This window comes from Passer domesticus, chromosome 20 (genome assembly GCF_036417665.1).
Source record: "Passer domesticus isolate bPasDom1 chromosome 20, bPasDom1.hap1, whole genome shotgun sequence".
In the NCBI taxonomy this organism is placed as follows: Eukaryota; Metazoa; Chordata; class Aves; order Passeriformes; family Passeridae; genus Passer; species Passer domesticus.
Genome location: NC_087493.1, coordinates 5,414,273 through 5,430,712, shown reverse-complemented (window position 1 = coordinate 5,430,712; position 16,440 = coordinate 5,414,273). Strand labels below are relative to the sequence as shown.

Sequence of the window (16,440 nt, the reverse complement as noted above, 5' to 3'; positions counted from 1 at the left end):
GTGGCACTGGTGTACTGGGGCACTGGGATAGATGACCAGCTGCTTCAGGAGTCCCATTACTAGATATGTGCTACATGAAGATGGCTCTGGATTCATAAGACAGAAAAGATTAATGGTATCAGATGCAATTTTCCAAACAAATAAAATTTTGATCTGCAATGTAATTTAGATTATCTAAATCCAACACAGTCTGGGGCCTGAGATGTATCAGGATTCCCAACTAAAAAGCATTTCCTGTGTCACAGTTTGGTGTCTTTCAGGCATAGAAAATTAAAAACATTTTCTTTTAACTTCCATGTCCCTCTTCTCCCCAGGTTTTGTTGTCTTTCCTAACCTTATTCATCTGCTAAAAAACAGGGCTGGAGACAGGAGCTTTTATTGGGCAGACCTGTGAGCACTTGTGAGGCCTTCTGTGAAAGAGATCATGAGTTGAAGCAGAAACTAATGTCTATGTTGCATTAAAAGTCAATATTTTGACAGAGAAGTTTTCTTTTGAGATAGAAAACTGTCCATTTGAGGGCAGAAAAGGAAGGATCAAACATCCTGCAAGCTGTGATCTATCATCATATGGTGCATGGTCAAGTTATCAGTCTAAACACTGTCCTGGTTTGCAAATCTCCATAAGCACAGATGTGCTTTGGGCACAGTGGGCTCATTGTCCCAAAAAAAAATTGAAGGGAGCTCTTGAATTATGTCTTATTATAGAAATGTTGCTGCTAAAAGCAAATTCTCCCAGAGAGTAAGTGCAGATTGTTTCTGTTATTGATTGCCACGGTCTCTGCTTCATTGAGACCACATGGCCCACTTTGTTTTTGTAGCTGTCTTTTATTAAAACTGACAAAGAGGTATCAGCATTTAAAAGGATGAGTCTTGAGAGTCCCCTGGGCAGCATTTTCATGCTGTAAAGTGATACTGGCACATTTGATCCACAGATGCTTTTAACACTGTGATAAAACAAAACCTTTCCTTACCAGGGTGGTCTTCTACCCTACAGAGCTTTCTGCTTTTTCCATGCTCAATGGGCCAAGAAGTGGAGAGAACCTGCAATTCCTCCTACCTTAAACTGTGCTCTCAGGATCTGGTCCTGTGTCCTAAGCTGCTGGGGACATCCCTATGTGTTTAGTTTTTTAAGGTATACTCTGCTGCTTCATCGAAGGTTCATAATGCATTTTACATTCTCATGGGTTATCTGTACTGGTTTTCACTGTTCCTGAGACTGGTGGTCAGAAAGTTTTCATGCTGCTTCCTGATAACCAACATTTACAGTCCCTAATCCTCTCCTGTTCTTGCAGCTGACTTTCTAAGAAGCCAGTCAGAGTTTTATTTGAACACACAAACCTTGTTTGTTTTTATTTTTTTTTTCATTATATTTGAAGGTATCTGAAAAAATTTAGATCTGAGACATTTCATACGAGGACCTATCATGAGTGGAAATGTTTGACCTCAATCTGTCTGCACATCAGCTCCTGATCTGTAAAATGGGAATACCATCTTCTCTCATTTTGAGGAGACTTTATGAAGATAAATTAATCGTTGCAGAGCACTCAGATGTCAGAGTGATGAACACCACAGAAAAGCTTAGGGGGAAATAAATAGTTCTGTCTGCAGAGCAGGCTGTTAGTAGTAGCCATAAATAAGACATGAAGCTGCACTTTGATCAAGAGACTAAAGCAGATATTGAATAGTTGCTGATAAGCCAAGCACCAGCCAGCCAGGGTCCTGAACACATCCAGACCAGTGGGAAGCAGTGTTTAATTGTGTGATTAAAGAGATGTGGTAATGCAAACGAGCAATAGGACCAAAGTGAAGTTGCACCCATGAGCTCAGTGCAGGTTTGTTCTTGCTTTTGGTTGCTCTGTCCTGCAGCCTTGCTGTGTGCCATGAGAGAAATACTAACCCCTGGTGAGCATGAATTATTCTTACCCTGGCCAACTGATTCTTTTTCTTTTCCTTTCCTCTGCTAACCAGTTGTGTTGCACAGAGAAGGGACTAAAAGCTTAAAAACATGTTGTAAAAACACGCTCAAAGCTGAAACTACTAAAAAGTTCTTCTGGCAGCAGCCTGTCTTCTACAGACCATGCAAAGCATAATCCAGCAGATTCATTCATGTGTCAGAAGGGCTGTCAGAACCCCCTGCTCCATCTGCAGCTCCAGGCTCACCTGAGCCCTGGCCAGTTGCTTGCTTGGCTAGGAAAAAAGCACTGAAGCCTCCTCTCCCTACAGCCACAGTGGAGACAGGTGAGTAAATGTGATTCCATCTGTCTGGTGCAATATGGAGCCACTTGCCTCCACCTTGGTTTACACTCAGAGGTGGCTGAGGAATGATCACGCTTTCCTTTCCTTTCTGTGCTCTTGTCAGCAAAGTGGATGTGTCCATGCCCTTCCCAGCCCATTTCTAAAGGACAGGCTATGTATTTTTCACTTGAATTTGCTCATGTAGCCTGTTTTGGTTTATTTTTTTCTTATTGAGCATTTTGACAAAGGTTAAATAGAATAGATTTTGTGTCTGGCATATTTTTGTAATGCTTTTCACAAAGGTGCTTTAATCATGGATTCACAGGTACAATTCTGAGCTGCCCTTAGAGCTTGACATGAAAACCTAATGGTACAGTTGCAGTGATGGACAAAATATAAACTGCATTTCAGAGGGGGATATGTATCCTGTGCCATTAGCTGGCCTTTGCACTCACAGCTCTTGACTACTTGTCCCTCATGAGGGGTTTTGGAGAGAACACAGAAAATCCCTCTGAGCGCCTCATTAAGCAACCAAAGTATAACCTGCTGATGGCAGGGAGGTTACAAGTAGCTCATCTCTGGAGAGAGCAGTGGGTGAGTCTCCTGAAATGTCTTCATGCTGTAATTGCATGTCACAGAGTCGGGCCCAAGTTCATTCCAGGCCCAAGGAGTCGATACTCGTGGCCCCGTCCTGCCTTCAGTGCCCTCATCTTGCACAGAAACCTTCTCCACGAGCCCTGCCCTTGACTGGAGCTGTTTGAAGTGCCTGGCTGTTCCTGGGGACAGGACACAAGCAAGCTCTCTGCTCTGAAGGTCGTGGGGAGAGCAGACCCCTGTGGTGTAGAGTCTAAATTGCTGCTTCCTTACTTACTAAAATAAGCCTCTCTGCAGGCACTTGGGGTTTTGGTTTTTGGGGTGGGAGCAGGGGTTGAGCTATGCCTGCTGCACCCAGAGCAGTGTTCCCCTGCAGCTGTAGTTTGGAGCTGACCTCCTCATCCAGTTCAGGGATGAAGGGATGGGGAGGGCAGGGAAGAAACTGCAGAAAGTTCTGGAAAGGCTCTGCCACCTGTAAATGCAGCCTGTTTCTGCCCCCTCTGCAGTCTTGAGCTCCCCTGCTCTTCACTTGTGCTGTGTTCATCCTATCTCAGCCTCCTCCTGACTTCCCCTTAAATCATGGGAACAAGTTGTAGTTGGGAGCAAGTTCATTCTATCCTCTTTTCCCTCCTCAAAGTGTCTTTGCCTGTTGTGATTGCAAGGTCTTTGGGGCAGGGACTGTACGCTCCCTGTGTTTTGGCAGAAACTGCCTTAATTAGGGATTGTTCTTGGTTTGTTCTGTCATAATAAAAGGGATTTGTAATAATACTGCAGTAACTCACACCAGTCTTACTGCATTTCCTTCAAAGGAAGCACTCCAAAATAAGATGAGAGTAGATGAAATGAAGATCAGACCAGCTGTAATTACAAGTCTGAGATATCTCATTTTGGAGCAGAGCAGTTACACACAGTAGTAACTTGGCCAGCTCTTATTGTAGGGGAAAAACCTACACAAAAGGTATTTTTACATAAGTCTCTGTAAAATAGCCACCAATATTCATCAGAGAGAGCATGATTAAAGGCTTTTGAAGCATGATTGGAGTTGCCAGTTTTCATGAGATAATTAAGATGCAGGTTTGGTGTATATATATTCTGGTGATCTCATTACCTTCATTATTAATTAGTCTCTGTTCTTCACATTTCAGCTCCAGTTTCTTGTCATTAGGGTGACTCGCCTGTGAGCAGTGAGATCTCTTAGTGAGATGCAGAGGAAGGTTTCTGCCTCTGGAACAGCAGAGGAGGTGCCAGCCTTTATTCAGAGCTGCTCCAGAGAAGCTGCAGTGCTTTGTTCCAGATCAGCAGGTTTCCCTGCCATCATCCTTTTCAGTGATGTGCCCTGCTCGGTGTTTCCTGGCCAGGAGCCCCTGGTTTCACCAGGCACACTGGGTGCTACTGGAAATCATGGAATCACAGAACCATAGAATGGTTTGGGTTGGAAGGAGCCTTAAAGATCATCTCATTCCAGCTGCCTGCTGTGCCTCACCACCCGCAAAGGGAAGGGGACAGCAGTGATTTTGATTTAGGCACTCAGTGATATATTCAGCAATCTTTTTCTAACCACCCAAATAACAAATATTTCCCCCAGATTTTCTCTGGCATACTTCTGCAAGCATCTTTTTCAGGATGCATAGTGTCTGGGAGATCTGTGGGATCTGGCAGTGCCAAGCATCCTTTTACCAGTGTACCTATCTCTTTTCTTTCCTGTGGTAATGAGGATAAAATTCAGTCTCTGTTAACAGCTCCTTGCTCAAACCCTGGAGAGGACTCAGCACAGGTACTTTGCAGATTCACTTAATACAAGTGGCATATGGAGGGTGGGACTTAGGAAAAAACAAGATGAATTAAGGTGGAAACTGAGTGTGAAGGGACGCCCTGCCCTTTCCAGGGTCCAGCAATGATGGCACTGGGTGAGTGTGGGCATTGAAGGGCTTTCCTCTGAAAGGCAGCAGGTCTGCTGCTGAGGGGTCACAGATACCGTGCTCAGGAGGTCTCAGTGTGCAGAGCCTGCTCCTGCAACCACACACAAAGCCTGGAGCTTATTTCAGTGTCTCTGGTCATCTGAGCAATCGCTAACCTGCACTAATTCCTCAGCTGCCTGAAATCATGACAGGAGAATGGACTCCAGTCTCAGATGGGAAAAATGTATCACGCAAGCTCTGCTTCCGTGGCGCTGACTCAGTTGAGCTGCAGCTGCACCAAGGGGAAGCTGCTGTCCCAGGCAGACATGCAGACACCTTCCTCTGCACCCTTGCTGCTCTTAGGCATGAAACACTTAAAGGCCTGTGTCACTCCCAAAATTAATCCTCATTCCTTCAAGAGAAGCCAGTGATGGTCACCTGCCCTCCTTCAGCCATGACAGCGTGCTCTGCTTTTCCCTTTGTAGGAAACAAATAATAAGTCATATTAAACAGAAAATTATCACTTTACTATGAAATGTGTAAAAATAAGGTTTTTGTCTCAATGGAGATCAAAGGCAGCTTATAACAATCTCTACTTAATCAGGCTTAGCTTTAATGAAGTGAGAAATGAACCTGTATTATAGCTAGGGTTATTACTTAATAAAGATTTTATACAGTCACTCCTTAATGAGGAGTGATTGTCTAAAGTCCATATATTTTCTAGGACCTTTATGAGAAATGCATCTATCAATGAGAGATTTGTGCCTTCTCAATTATTACTGTGTAATAAATACCAAAGCCCTGGGTAGCAAACTCAGTAGTGTGTTCAGCAGGTGTACCACAGTTGTGCATATGTTCTTAACATTTCTATTATAAAATTCATTTTAACTATTGCTGCTTTATCTGTTTCATGCTTATTTTATGTTTTTCTTATCACAAGCTGTTGAAAGTGGATCTGTGTCAGGTAATGGTTCTGTAATTGTCAGGTTTCATAACGTCCGTAGTAGGGCCTGATCTGTGTAACAATACAAACACTTCTGACTTGCGTCTTTCAGGAAACAATTACAAAATGTACCACACATGTAACTATTTCATGTGTGATCGTTGTTTATTCTGCAGTGAGCCCCTGACATACAATGTCTCAAATTGATTATTGAAAGGAAAAGCAGATTTTAGAAGTGTCCTATTTAAAAAGCAGTGAAGATGTCTGTCCCTAAATCTGTCTTGTAGAAATTGCTTGGCCATTCATTTAGATCAATGAATAGGAGGATTTTGGGGAGGGGTTTTGATTCCTGTTGTACCGTTCATTATCAGCTTCTCAGCTTCCTGGGAGAGCCCCCAAACAGGAAGGGTCTGGAGCCCCACTGCCCCCGCAGGGAGCCCAGGGTCTGCTGGGTCCCCTTGTGCGGGGACCTGTCCCGAGCTGTGCCCATCCCCGAGCTGTGCCCTGCCCCGAGCTGTGCCCTGCCCCGAGCTGTGCCCATACCCGAGCTGTGCCCATCCCCGAGCTGTGCCCATCCCCGAGCTGTGCCCTGCCCCGAGCTGTGCCCATCCCCGAGCTGTGTCCATCCCCGAGCTGTGCCCATCCCCGAGCTGTGCCCTGCCCGAGCTGTGCCCATCCACGAGCTGTGCCCTGTCCCGAGCTGTGCCCATCCCCGAGCTGTGCCCATCCCCGAGCTGTGCCCTGTCCCGAGCTGTGCCCTGTCCCGAGCTGTGCCCTGCCCCGAGCTGTGCCCATCGCCGAGCTGTGCCCATCCCCGAGCTGTGCCCATCCCTGAGCTGTGCCCTGCCCGAGCTGTGTCCATCCCTGAGCTGTGCCCTGCCCCGAGCTGTGCCCTGCCCCGAGCTGTGCCCTGTCCCGAGCTGTGCCCATCGCCGAGCTGTGCCCATCCCCGAGCTGTGCCCATCCCCAAGCTGTGCCCTGCCCGAGCTGTGCCCATCCCCAAGCTGTGCCCATCCCCGAGCTGTGCCCATCCCCAAGCTGTGCCCTGTCCCGAGCTGTGCCCATCCCCGAGCTGTGCCCATCCCCGAGCTGTGCCCTGTCCCGAGCTGTGTCCATCCCCGAGCTGTGCCCATCCCCGAGCTGTGCCCTGCCTGAGCTGTGTCCATCCCCGAGCTGTGCCCTGCCCGAGCTGTGCCCATCCCCGAGCTGTGTCCATCCCCGAGCTGTGCCCTGCCCGAGCTGTGCCCATCCCCGTGCTGTGCCCTGCCCGAGCTGTGCCCTGCCCCGAGCTGTGCCCATCCCCGAGCTGTGCCCTGCCCGAGCTGTGCCCATCCCCAAGTTGTGCCCATCCCCGAGCTGTGCCCATCCCCGAGCTGTGCCCATCCCTGAGCTGTGCCCTGCCCGAGCTGTGCCCATCGCCGAGCTGTGCCCATCCCTGAGCTGTGCCCTGCCCGAGCTGTGTCCATCCCCGAGCTGTGCCCATCCCCGAGCTGTGCCCTGCCCGAGCTGTGCCCATCCCCGAGCTGTGCCCTGCCCGAGCTGTGCCCTGCCCCGAGCTGTGCCCTGCCCGAGCTGTGCCCTGCCCGAGCTGTGCCCATCCCCGAGCTGTGCCCATCCCCGAGCTGTGCCCTGCCCGAGCTGTGCCCATCCCCGAGCTGTGCCCATCCCCGAGCTGTGCCCTGCCCGAGCTGTGCCCATCCCCGAGCTGTGCCCTGCCCGAGCTGTGCCCTGCCAGTCCCAGTGCCCTCCTTGCACACGTGGGGATGCAGTCTGTGCTGGCTGAAGCTGCGCTTGGCTTTCATCTGTCGCTGTTTCACTCTGTTCCACTGAACCTCAGGCATCCCCCGCCCTTCCAAAACTTCTGTGCTCAGCAGAGATGGAATTCTTTTCATTTTCTTTCAGTGAACTGTGAAAAGGGTCAAGTTCAATGAATTGCTTGAAGCATTGCATATATATAAGAATTGGGGCTGATTAATTTCTCTTCTTTTGCTTTTTGCACTGCAACGTTTTACATCACTGGCTGTGATGAAAATGAGGGTAGGTGCAGGGAATACATGGGACACGAGGTGTTATGCTGGTAGATGGGTTTGTGTCTGCCTGCTTTGCTCTGTTTTCTGAGAATTTCCTTATCCCCTGCTTCAAGTAACTTTTGGGCCTCTCTGGAAAGTGCCCTGTCTTTGGACACAATAAAGTCCAAAATATTTTAGAAGTATAAAGTACTTAAGTGATCTTTCAGTGATTTACATGTACAGCATCTTTGTAACTCTGTGTATGAGCTTTGTTTCAAAAGTACACCCCAAAGAGCTTTGCCCCTTCTGAAATACCTGGAGGTGACATTAAAGAGAGGCTTTGGAATATGGCCAGGTCAAAAGGCAGGGTAACGACTGGGGATTCTTTCCTTTCCCCAGACTTTCAGTGCCACTACAGCTGGGAGGGAGGTGTTAGTTTGCTGGCTGAATCTGCAGGATGGTGTTTCCTTCCATGTGTGACATGTGTGACGCAGCAGTGACAACTGTGACAGTCAGTAAGGGCAGGGTTTGGCTCCCAGATAGAAATTTTATGGAAAAATGTGTTTTTTTGTATTCCCCTTTCTGCCTTGTAGTCTAATGCTGCAAAGCCACAGAAACAGATTTTCTTTATTTTTTTTACTTTCTTTCTTTTTTTTCTTTATTAGCACAGACAGCACAGTAAACACAGCTCTTATGAGGTGTTGCGAAAAAGGAAGTTACACAACTTCCAAGAAGTAAAGCGAATATAAAATAACAAAGTCAGTGTGACTGTTCTCAGCCTTTTTGTTTTGCTTCTCATTATCTTGTAACTAAAGGGATTAAAATCAAGGACAAAACAGGCATCACTTCCTAACAGGATCTGTTTTGCTTTGAGCACACTGAGGGTGCTTTGGCCTGTCACCATCACAGGGAGGCTGTACATGTGTTCAGTTGTGACTCTCTTGTAGGAATGAGGGCACACTGGGCAGGTGAGGCTGTGCCCTGTGACCCCTGGTGTCCCCAGAGATTGTCCCTGCCTGGGGACCTGACAGCCCTCAGCGCCTGCTGCTGCAACCCCTTCACTTAGGAAGTATCAGAAATCCAAAATCAGTCTGTAAAAATTCTTCAGTTCCATCTCAGATGTGTTGCTGCACACTCACCACCTGCAGGAAGGTTGTCCATAACCCTGGCGTGGGGAGGTCCTGTGCACCCTGGCCTTGAACACCTGTGGATGGGGCATCCCCAGCCTCTCTGGGCAAGCTGTGCCATTTACACACGCATAATTATATAAAAACATATACATTGCATATTAATATGTAAATATATAAATAACAAACATATAATTACATAAATTTTTATATACAAAGTTACATAATATATCATTATATAATATAGAGAGAAATAATCGGGTTTTAATCGTGTTTTAAGCCATATTTCATTCCTCAGGAACCCTAGGCATCTTCCCATCTCACCAGCAATTGCGCATAATTTTAATTACAGATAATTTTGAGCAAGACCGCATTCTTTTCGAGCAAAACCGAGTGAGTACGACTAAACCCGGGAGCGGGGTCGGGTGCGTCGCTCACACCCACGGGAGCCCGTGCGGCGGGGCCCTTCCGCCGCTGTCCGCTGGCACCGCGCTGGGGCTGCGGCTCCGGGGGGACCCGGCCCGGCCCCGGGGTACCCAGGCCCGGCTCCGGGGGTACCCGGCCCGGCTCCGGGGTACCCAGGCCCGGCCCCGGGGATACCCGGCCCGGCCCCTCCGCGTCTCCCGGCAACGCCGGGGCGGGCACGCTCCGAGGGCCGCCCGCCCCCGGGGCCGCGCCGCCGCCTCTCCGCGGGGCGGGGACGGGGCGGGGGCACCGCTCCGGCCTCCCGGCGCCCAGCCAGGTACGGAACCCCGCAGCAGCAGCGGCAGGAGGAGGAGGAGAAGGCGGGAAGCGGCCGGTGCCTGCTGCGCGGTGAGGAGGAAGTTTGCGGCGGGGTTTTGCGGGTTTTGCGCGCGGGCTCCCGCTCTGCCGCTCCGGGGAGCCCGCGGCGGGGCTGCGGCGGGAGGAGAGGGGGATCCCTGGTGGGAAGGGGATCCTTGAGGCCGCCCTGCTGCGGTGGGCATCCAGAAGCGAGCGGGGAAAGCATCGCTGGGATTCTCGGTACGGTGTCGGTGAAATGCGTGGAATTGCAGGTAGAGCGAAATCTACTGTTTTTTTTTTTCTTGTTTGCTGAAGGAGGGGATTTTCGCTCCGGAGTTGTGTGTGCTGGAAGGTTGGGCTGTGGAAGCGAGCGGGTCCTGGGGATGTTGTTACACGGGAGAATCTAAAAGCGTATGTGTCTGTCAGCAGCTGTGTGGGGTGAAATGGGGGTGTAGGGCAAGAAGCAGATGTCTTCCTGCATAGCTGAGCCTCTTACAGCTCTCAGCTCTAACCTGGAAGTGCCCAAATACCTGGGATTTAAACCTTTAAAGGGGGAAGAGGAGGAAAAACAAGTACTTTTTAAGGATGAATGCAAGCAGGGGGCTTGCTCTGTAATTATTTTCTGTGGCGCTGGCAACGTGTTTGGATTGCCATTACTTATTGTTAAATGTTTTTAATACCCAAATGCGGTTCTGAATGCATTTGCTGGCTCCGGGATGCGAGTGACATAGGCAGAAAAAGATGATTTGTGGTTAGTGTGTGGCTGTCACGGCAGCCTGTGCTGGGAGTGCAGATGCTGCCTGCAGCCCTCGTGTGGGACCGGCACTGCCCTGCTGCGGTGGGTGAAGCGGTTCTGCCCCCGTGGGCCTGTGCGAGATGTGTTTGGCACCATATGAAAGCATCGCAACAGAGATCCTGTAGATGTGAGCAGTTCCTGGCCTGGAGTTCGTCGTGTCCCTGAAATGGAGAAGGGCAATTGTGCTTTTTTGTTAGGCAGAAGTGACGTGTGGTTAGAGATCCCAGGGCAGGCAGGCGCCCTCATTGCTTTGTGCTGTGCCGATTTTGAGGTGGAATTTTAATGTTGCTGCTTTGGTGGTAGCAATATTTTCATTGCTTGTGGCACATTTTTAAGGTTGGTGGTTTTGGGGGCAGAGAGAATTATTTCTTCTCATGGTATTCGGCTGATTTATCTGCTGTGGGTAAGGAGGAGGCACAGATGGGAGAAAACTTCTGAAATGGGTTCAGAATAGACTCCCTAAATGTGATCTCAGTGGTACCTGTATCTAATATATTATATTATTACCTTTATACCAGTATAAATTGTGATTATTTTGATCCCTTTTGTTATGTTATCATAACTACTTCGGTTGAAAATAGTTTTATTCCATTCATATGGCATGCGAATGAGGGGATTGCTCCAGTGATGGGACTGGATTGCCCTTTCCCGACATAAGTTATTCTTCTGCCTCTGATTTTTGGGGGAGGTGGGGAATGACTTGGTGTCACCACCAAATATGTGTAGTAGCGTGGAATATTGTTCTTACAACTGGGCACAGAAGGAGGGTGGAATTTCTGGTGGTTGTTTGGCAGCGTCTGCCCAAACTGAGAGGAGCGTGAGCTGTACCCAACACAAGATGTGGCAGCCTCCAAGCAGTTTTAAAATCATTTTAATGGGTTTCTTTCAAGTTTGTTATTTGAAGAATTATTGCACACAGCAGCAAGTCTCCCAGAAGCCACCTGATGTGCAGATGTTTCTCAGCTGTGGTTGTCTTGACGGGGCTCTTACCACCAGGGTAGTCGGGGAATCTTTGCCATGTGCAAAACAAAACACTTCCCATGCCACAATTGCAGGGGTAATGGAATTGCTTTGCTCCAGTTATTGATTAACCAGTGCTGTTACATCTGTCGAGCATAGCTTGATCTTAACTTTTTCTTTTAAATAGTGTCTTAGTGAAACACTTTAAGTGGTTATTAAACTAATCATAGGTTGTTTCTGTATTAACCATTATCCAAATATTAATATCTTCAAATGCTTGCCATGTTTATGCAGCTTACCCTTAAAATTCTGAAATGCAGCATAATTATGTCACTCGTTTTGTACTTTCTTTACTCATTTAGGTTGATTGCTGCACCAAACACAGGACAGGCTCTGTCAGTGCTTCCTGACAGCACAGAACAGTGCTCTGGGCACTGTGTTGCAGCTAATGCTGAATAGTGTTGGTTAGGAGTAGGGGGTCTCTGCATATGACTCTGCTTTGAATTGTGTTTTCAGTTTGCAGCCTAATCTTATAAAGGATTTCTTCTTGGTTCCCATCTGCTTTGTCTGTGCAGGTTCAAAGGTATCTCCTGCCTATGTGTATTTACTGTGTAAATCAAAAAAAACCAGCTTATTGACCAAGCCAGGGTCTATGATCAGTGGATTCTTAGTTTGTGTTTGTCATATGTGGAGCTCGATGATGTGCGTGGCAGCCTTTCTGCAATTAAATGCTTTACCTTCACTGTAGAAACTGAATGAAAGGAAAAAAACCTGAAAAAAACCCACTTTTTCACTGAAAAATAGAGCAGATATGTGAGAGACTTTGTTTAAAAATAAATAAAATGTATTTCATAAATAGATGGGGAGACTAAAATTTTTTAACATTCAGCACTTGCAATCTTTGCTGGGTAAAGGCTGCAATTCCAGTTATTCCTGCAGGAGAAATGCCTTAACCTGTGGTTTGCCCAGCTGAAGAGCAGCCAAGGTCCTGCAGCTCCTTTCTTCTCCTAATGAGGAGCTCTTCAGAGCTACTTCAGTATTTCTTAAACATGAAGTTTAAGCCTAAATTACCTTTTAGGCTTGTGTACATCAGAGTGACCAAAGAGCTCTGGGAAGTGTTTCTGTATAAACTACAGCAAAGCCACATCCTTAATGCTTTCCCTGTGCTTGCCAACATAAACTGCTCTTCATCAGGCATGGCTGGACTTCTTACTGTGTTGGAGAAACTCGAGATGTTTCTCTACCTCTTGGGGTCTGAAATTGCTCCCATTCCCCCAGCATCCCTCCCTGCTGGAGACTGCAGTGGAATCTAACCCGGGTGGGTGGCAAGACAGAAGAGTTGTGAGGCAAAAGGTTTTTTTTTTCCTTTGTTTTTCTTTAAATGGCTTTATTTCCTTGTGTTTGCTGGAGACCAGACTTGCAGTAGTATAGAAAATAAATGCAGAAATTATACTTTCCAAATTCCTTGGGGGAAGGGAGTTTGACCAGTGTTCCTGTGAATAATTAGCTTAGACACAGGCAGAACTGTTCCTGCCTGGGACAGCTTCTTCCTGTTCTTCGCGCTGTTTGTGCCTAATGGTGCTGTGGAGGTGCCAGGAGGTGCTTCCTCCTCCTCCTCCTCCTCCTCACCAGGGGCTGGGGCAGCACTGAGCTCAGGGAGTTCTTCACCGATGTGCCTGCAGCACCCGCGGGCAAGTGTGATGCAAGGGTTTTGTTATTTATTGAGGCCCCTCAGGGTGACCTTGAGGCTGGTTAAGGAAAACAGGTTGGCCGTGAGCTCGGCTGTCCCCTGAGCAGCAACCGCCGCTGGCAAAGAGCATCTTGTAACTTCGAGCTGGTTAATTAGGGGTCTGAGCTGAGAACTGAGTGCTCAACTGTGCCTTAGGCACTAGGACTTTTTTTTTTTGAAAGCAGCCTCCAGCTCTTTATCAGCATGGGTGTTCATTGTACCATTGCTTCAACATAAGGTAATCTGACCATTCCTGTGACCCTTGGTTCTAAGACTGGTCTGTACTGGGGGATCTTTAGGGTGCCTTTGACCCAAGCTCCGTGTTTGCTGTGTGAGGAGTGCTGTGACATCTGGCCAGGGCACTCAGGACACAACCCAGGGCACAGTTTTGCCACCAGGTGTTCCTGCCAAAAGGAATGGTGAATGCTGCTGACCCCAGTGTGCCAGAGCTGCCCTCATGGCCCTGCTGGCAGGTTTAGACCCAGGCAACAAACCCTGCTGAGAGTTTGACATTTTCTGTCCTCCCTCCCTGTTACTGCCGTTCTGACTTTAAAAATAGAATGAGATTGTCTCATCTCAAGGCAAAGGCTTCTCAAGAGGGTTCATTATGTCACATGTATTATCTGCTCTGCAGATCTTTTTAGGCAAATATGAGGGTTTGGCTTTTTTTTTTTTTTTAGTTGTACACCAGGTTTTATAAACCAGGGTCTGCAGCACTCCCACACATGCTCGAAGGTGATGCTGAGCTCCCACAGCTCATTTCAGCACAGAGCTGCCTGAGCAGGGGGTGGCAGGGGGTCCCTGCTGGGCTGTCCCAGCAGTTCACTCTGGGCAGGGCTGTGCCACCGCTCTGAGCAGGTCTGCCAGCTTGCACAGGCACAAGCATTTCACTCTAGAAATGTTACCAGAGACTTTTCGGGTTATTAGACATCGTTTCTGCTCTTACTGGAGTGGACAGTGGAAACGGGGGTTTCCTGAGCGATGTTTGTGACATTCTCGTGGTGTGTCAGCAACGGTGCCACTTCACGCCTCTTTCTCTAGATAAGTGAAAGAAAAAGGAAACTGTCTTGAAGTTCAGAGGTAAAAAGTGCCGTAAGCAATGCTGGAACAAAATGCCAAACGATGTGGTGGGTTTAAATCTGAACACTCTGATTGATGTGCTGGCCTCATCCATGGTGAAGGTAATGTACTCTTGTTGCTAACATTGCAAATTAGGATTTTTTTTTGCCTACAAAGGGATTCTCCTTGCTTTGATGGCCCTCCAGTGATGGCTGATGAGTGTATGATCGTCTAGTAGTGGGGAACAGCCCAGGGAGTGATGGGACACAACTTCAAAGTAAAAGGAAGAGCTTTTTATGTTTTTGCTTTCTTCAGAGGATCAGATTAGCAATCTGCTAAAGCCTTTTAATGCTAAAACTTCCAGAGCATAAACAATGACCTGTGAAAAGGAGTGCTTGGATCTGGACCCTGCATATGATGAAGTCTGGCATCTCCATTATGGCCAATTAAAGTGACATCTGAGTGTAAACACTCCTGACTCCTGCGATCCCTGGCTGGCTCCTGGCTGCACATGGCCTTTCTCCTCTGCCTTGGAAAAGGCACGATGTCCCTTTGAACTTCCCAGCCAGAGCACAGAGCAGCCTTTCAGAACCTCCGTGCCCTCTCCTGGGGTGGTTCAGCAGGAACAGCCCAGAAGCTGAAGCTTGGTCTTCCAGTCGAAACCTGTTGTCCTTGGATTGCACAATTACACAAGAGACAGATGTTATCCTGCAGAGGGAGGCGAGGCTGGCAGTGCACTGCAGCATGGGCTTGCCCTCTCTCTGGGGACTCCTCACTGCCTTTCCAGGATACTGTCCAGCACTCAATCCAAGATCTGGATTTTAGGAATAATCTTGCCCCTAGAAGTTCCTTCGAATACTCACAACATGTGTGAAGCTTTGCTTAAACGGAGCTTCAAATATTAGATTTGAGTAACTAAACAATCACAGGAAGCTATTGCGTTGACCAGACTAACTTTTGGCCCTAAATAACTTCTTCATATTTGAACAGCTTAGTAGAATATTAGTGCTCTGCATGCTGATCTTGAACTTGGAGAGATTTTATATTCCCAGTTATACGAGGAGACTGGGTGTTCTTCCGTGTTCTGCAGCAGCAGGAGATGGAAGTGGTTTCTGTGACTTCCTCCTTCCCCCATCAGCCTACCCGTGAGCAGCCTGCTGTCCCCTGTGCACAGGCACAGCAGCCTGGGTGAGAGAGGAAGATGTGGGCAGGAGGGAGCCGGCCATGGGTGAGAGCTCGCTCACGTCATGGACACAGAGCCACATGTGTAATCTCTGCATTCTCCTCTTCTGTCTCTTCCTCATCTCTCCGGTTCCCTTCAGATCAAAGGGTAGCTCAGCACCTCCCCACCTCTGCCTGGCAACTGAAAAGGAAAGGAAATACGCTGGGGAGAACCTGTGCTTTAAAAAATGTAGCCCACTTGGTGTAAATATGCAAATGTTTGTAGAGGAGTGGCTGTTTCTAAAGCACATTAGTGAGAAATGCTTCACACCCTTCTTTGTCAGTCGGTAATTAAGAGAATGCTTGCCTTCCAATGCAGTGGCTGCTTAAATAAAGATGAGAGAGCCTGAATTTTCTCTTATGATGGAGTGCAACAGTAAGTAACTTTCATCTGAGACCAAGCCTGGCACACCTCCACATGGCATCTCTTCCAGCTGTGCTGAGGTGACTTTTCCTGTGCTTTTGCTGGGAAGAAAGTGGCTGGGGAAGGTGCAGAGGCTCAGGCTTGTGTCTGTCCCACAGCAGATTCAGCTTGTCAGAGGGGTCAGAGGCATGATCCTGGTGAAGGAAGGGCCATGGCTCTTCTGCATGTGGCATTTCTTGTTTCTGGTTGTGTGTGATGGGTCCAGCTCTTACTAATCAGACTGCAGAGTGGTGGGATACTTGGATCCTCTTTTCTTCCCTGTCTCCTCTGGCATACTGTGAGGCTGTCTAAATGTCAGGGGTGCTGGTGATTCGGCTGTGATGGGAGCGAATTTTAATGAGGCTTGCTCTTCAGCATGAATGTATTGGTGTAGGCATGTCATGTAGCCTGTCAGTCAGCCAAGTTTCTAGCTTTCAGCTGCTTTATATGCATATTTCGGAGATTGCTTCCAACCTGGGAAAGCCCAGTCAGGTCACTGCAGGGCAAGGCAGAGCTGTATTCCCATACCCACCTAATGCTGACACTGCTTTCCTGCCCCACAAGGATCAGAAGGAATCCATGGGAATCGCTGTCTTCTGGCTCCTGCTTCTGTTTGGGGTGGCTGTTGCAAAGGCAGGCTGGGCTTACTCATCTGCCTTCAATGCAGCCACACAAAGCCTCTTTCGAGGAAGGGAATTCATTAG

At 48.2% G+C, this 16,440-nt stretch overlaps 1 protein-coding gene across 5 annotated transcripts in view; it reads left to right on the top strand.

Moving 5' to 3' along the window:
* RAB11FIP4 (RAB11 family interacting protein 4) overlaps positions 1 to 16,440 on the top strand; it is a 117,915-nt gene that overhangs the window by 77,781 nt on the left and 23,694 nt on the right. Inside the window, exon 1 of one of the 5 annotated variants that reach the window (XM_064395876.1) lies at positions 9,456 to 9,619. The exons of 3 other annotated variants lie outside the window; for them this stretch is intronic. The gene's annotated coding sequence lies outside the window, so the exon portion shown is untranslated. Of the gene's footprint in view, positions 1 to 9,455; positions 9,620 to 9,704; positions 9,841 to 16,440 lie in introns of those variants that run through there. One more of the 5 variants, XM_064395878.1, reaches the window with a different exon arrangement.